We start from the raw sequence: 4,881 nt of genomic DNA, 5'->3' as shown, positions 1-4,881 counted from the left end.
AACCAAGCTAGTGGTTGGCCTTTAATACCATAGTGTGGGAATTTTTCCTTACAAAAATGTTGCGTTTTACATGGTCAAAATCTTTAGCAAGATCACAGGAAATGCCTACAAGCTATCTTGTACTTTTAAATTCATCTGGAATTCGTTTTGTGAGACTGAATACTGCTCCCTCTGAAGATAACCTTTTGCAAAAGCCAAACTAGGATGGTGTCAGTCAGCCATTTTGTATTAGGTGTTTATATAGCCTGTTGTGCACTACTGTCTTAATTATGTTTGAAAGAACTAGAAACAGAGAGATAGGCCAATAGTTGGATATTACATATCTCTCACCACCTTTGTGTATCTGCAGCTTTTTTTAATCTGTAAAAAAATACCACAGTTTTCATTGACTGGTTATATAAATGGCACAATATGTCGCTGATTAAGTCACCACATAATTTTAGCGCCCTGCCTGATATTCTGTCATACCCAGTGTAGCTGGTGCTTTTAAGGAATATGATGATTTTTACAATTTCATTTGGTGTTGTGAATTTGAAGTGCAGTATTGTCGTTGGCGTATGTTTGGTAAGATTAAGTAGATTTATGGCTTCTGAGAGAAGTTGGTTGTTATGTGTTCCCATGTTTTCCTCTACAGAGAGGTAAAATTTATTGAATTCAGAGGATACTCTTCTCAGATTATTGTAGTATTCCCGATTTTTTCAATAAACTGTGCTACATCTGATTGTTCTAATATTTTGTCACTGTTTGTTGCAAATTTCATGGTTGTCCATATGGCCTTCATTTCATTGTTTTATCTTTTAATCTGATGCACCAGATGCATGTTTTAGCGTTCTGATGACATAGTTTAAGATTTTACAATGTCTCCTATAGCGTATTTTCACTGCCTTGTATATAATATTCCTCTGTTCTAGGTAAAGTTTCCTCTTTAGTGTACATGATATTCTAATGCCAGATATCATCCAGTCTTTCCACCAACTTACATTTGTATTAGTTTTGATTTACCTTTGGTAAAAACTGTATTTGAGAAATAGATTTAAAAAAGAGTTAAGTTTCTTATCTACACTGTCTTCATGGTGCACATCTTTCCATAATTCTTGTCGCAGACTATTTCTAAACCCATCAGTGGAATCCTTGTATATTATTCTAATATGCGTAATTTGAGAGTGTACATTAACTGTTTTCCTGTTGCCGAATTTTAGGATTACCATTTGGCCATCATGATTGGATACAACATTTACCACAGCCTGTATTTTAACATCATACTATTGTGTGGGACCCAAGAAAACATTGTCAATAGCAGTCTTGTTGCAGTCATCTACACTAGTTAAGAATATGATAATTAGATGTAAGTTAAAGCAAGACATCAGTGTTTGTAGTTCTCTATGATTGTTATTGGGCATTTGAAAGTCATTGTTACATACCCCACATGAAATAATTTTACTGTTGCTCTTGAGAAGTTTTATAAGGACTGTTTCTACCTGAGCAAGGAACATTGGGATATTTCCTACCAATGCCCTGTAGATAGCTATAATTATGACAGACTGCTTTTCTAGTTATAGTTTGACCACATTGCATTCAAAATCTTGTTCAGTGCGATAATGGCTTAAATCCACAGCCTGTGACCTCAAAGAGTTATGAACACAAATTGTAACACTTGTTTTCCTGAAGTTGGTTCTACAGTACTTAGATCTAATTTTGTAATTTTATAGTTTTATCTGCTCTATTTCTGCAGGTCATAGATGCTGCTTTTTTAAGCAAAGTAGATGAATAGTTGTTTCTTCTAATGATGTTGTATCTTGAATTGAAAGCACCAGCTCTTCATTTTTATTTAGTAGACTTCTTGTAATCTGATGGAACATTTTTGAGCAATGATGATTATCAGAGACCTAATTTCTAATTTTGCTTTCTGTCACATTATTGTCAATTAGCACTGCTTTTACATTGTGTCTTTCTTTTGTCTTTATCTTAAAAAGATCTACGATGAATGGTAGAAAGCATTGGGTTTGGGTGGATGCTGTCTTCCTTGCATCTAATGCTATTGGTGGCAATATATGGAATAAGCTTCTTTCCTGCTCTATTTAAATGTAAGCCATGATGTGTGTGATGATGCTGACTTATTGGCATTGCATCACTCATTTCAGTGTGTGGCCGGGCTGGTTGCCACAATGCCCTGCTGAGCTTTTCATTGACATGTTTCATTGAAAGTTTCATCCATGACCTATCAATGCACTGGACAAGTGAAACTACCTCCACATTGCTGTCTGTTATTTTTCAGCATTGTTGGGGATATCCTCAACTCTGTAGTTGTGGTTGTAACCTAAGCTATCCCAGCACCACCTATTATCATTATATGGTCTTGTTTATCAAGATCCTTCCTCAAGGAGGCAACATCACATGTAACATTACTGAGTCCAGCATTTGGCTTAATTGTACCAGTAACTTGATAGTTTTTACCCATAGAGTCCTGCAATAATTGTGAAATGCCTCGACCATGAATAATTCCTAGTACAAAAACCTCTTTGGTTTTATTAACTGTCTTCTTGTCCTACACTTTGTTGACAAGTTTATCAGCTTGCATCAAATCGTCCTGACTATTCCGTGTAGGCGTATATTCCCAAGGCAATATTCTGACTTGATGCACTGTCCACTTTCTCCTTCTGTACACTTTGTGCATTACACATCGCATCCAGTTTCACTTCACTACCTTCTTGTAACTTAGATATAACTTTATGTTTTTGATTGATGACCTCTGTTATTAACACTATAATGATCTCATTTGGGCAACCTTTATTTGTCAGTTTTTGGCCTAAGCTGTCATCACATTTCGCTTACACTCAGCTGTTCTGGTCAGAGTCACGCAGCTACTGTGGTAAGTTATCTTGCATTTGGAGCATTTAATACTCTTTGCTGCATGTTTCTACATGAATAAAAATGTTCTCATGTATCTTTGTATCAAAGTATATAAAACTGTTGAAGTACAGGGTGATAATAACAAAACTTGTGTCCGTGAATGGGTACCCAACATTAGAGGAATGACGTTCAGACTGTGCATTGTAGGATTTGAGTTACTAGTAATGTTAGTTTCATGACTTAATGTTAGGTACCAGTAATATTACGATGAAACAGCGCTGAAGCACAAGCATCAGTGCGCACTACAGTTGCAGATATTGCACATGGGTCTGGTCAAGGTGACCAGAGCTTTCCTCATAAACTTGTTTTATCAAAAAGCAATAGTAATGCTGCTGCTCTTTGCCCGTATCAATGCATTAAAGGAATATGGAGAGACCCTCTTCCCAAACAGAGGCTGAACATGATTGAGGAGTTCAAATTAACTGGTGATTTGGGAATTGCTCCTGCAAGAGACTGGCGGTCTATTGCACCATGAACTGTTGAAGAAGTTACTGTTGCCATGACTGAGAATGCTGGAAACAACGAGTGCACGAGCTGTGTCATGTGTCATGAGGGAGGTATCCAGCATCCCACCTGAGATGTTTAGGGCAGCAATAGATTCAGATGGTCAACACAATGAGGAATGTTTGTAACCTAGAACGTAAACATGGTTCAAAATAAACAAATTTTACTGTCTTATTTGGAAATTAAAATACGTACTTTGAATGGTTTATTCGTTATTTCTCTTATACATTCCTCATAAATGTTTCCACAAAGTTTCATTGTCCTACAATCACTCGTTTTTCATTGTAGCCCTCTTAAGTAGCGAAAGTTTAATTATAACCACCCTGTATGTATATAAACTGTCAAAACTATGCTGACATCTAGAATTAGTTTTGCATAAGCAGAGCATCCTACTGTAACAGGGGAAAATAGGCAATCAGCATAACAATTGTGGATATGTTCCTCTTTAACAGACTCTGAGAGAGAAGTGGGGAACCAGCTGCCTAAATCCTCATTTCACCTTCTGCACCAAAAATTTTGGCATGCGAACGTATTTGCCTTATTCTTCCCGAAAGAGAGTACCACAGAAGCAGTCAGGGGAGACAGTACCAGTGGAGGAGAAAGTGAGAGAAAACAGTGCCAGAGGGAGAGAAAGTGGGAGGAGACAGTGATGGTGGGAGAGAGAATGTGGCAGTGAAAGAGAAAGAGAGATGGATGAAGACAATACCAGTTGGAGCCAAAGAGAGAGGAGACAATAATGATGGTCACTTAGATTCAGTGGCAAAAAAAGAGATTACCCATGTGTTAAAGTTTCCCAATCTAGATGTCAAAACTATGAGCAAACCCTCCCCAATTACAAGTGTAGAAAGGAGACATTGGCTGTTGAACAGGAAGACAGCAGATTGTAAGAGACAAAGAAAGAGACAGTGATAATGGGAGAGAGAGAAAACAATGGGACAGATAGATAGGGCCAGTGGTAGTGAAGGAGACAGTAGTAAGGAAGAGCAAAGGAAAGGGATGCAGACAGTGATAGAGCAGGAGACAGACAGGAAAAAGTGCCTATGGGAGAAAAAGGAGGCAGTTGGAGAGCGACATACATAGATAGTGAGTATGAAGATGTAACTACAAAGAGAGACTTGGCAAAAGGATTTAGAATGTTCTGTGTTAAAAGAGTGTGAATATGTTTCCATGCAAAAATTTTTGGTGAGGAAGGTGGAATGAGTATTAAGGCTGCTGGTTAACCACATTTCTGCCAGAGTCTTTTAAAGAGGAACATATTCACCTTTTTTGTACTCTGACAGAAGTATTTTTCCGCTGGTAGATATGTACTTTGAAACTGTTCATTCACAATCCTGAAAAGTAAATGTCAGCCTACTTATGTCCAAGTTTTCAGGATATGAAGGCAGTTTCGACATTTACAGAGTATAAAGTTGCAACTTACCTTGCACCTGACAAATGGTTCTTTATATACATTGCTGTAAGTGTCTT

Source organism: Schistocerca americana, chromosome X (genome assembly GCF_021461395.2).
Source record: "Schistocerca americana isolate TAMUIC-IGC-003095 chromosome X, iqSchAmer2.1, whole genome shotgun sequence".
In the NCBI taxonomy this organism is placed as follows: Eukaryota; Metazoa; Arthropoda; class Insecta; order Orthoptera; family Acrididae; genus Schistocerca; species Schistocerca americana.
This window is presented reverse-complemented; position numbering follows the sequence as displayed.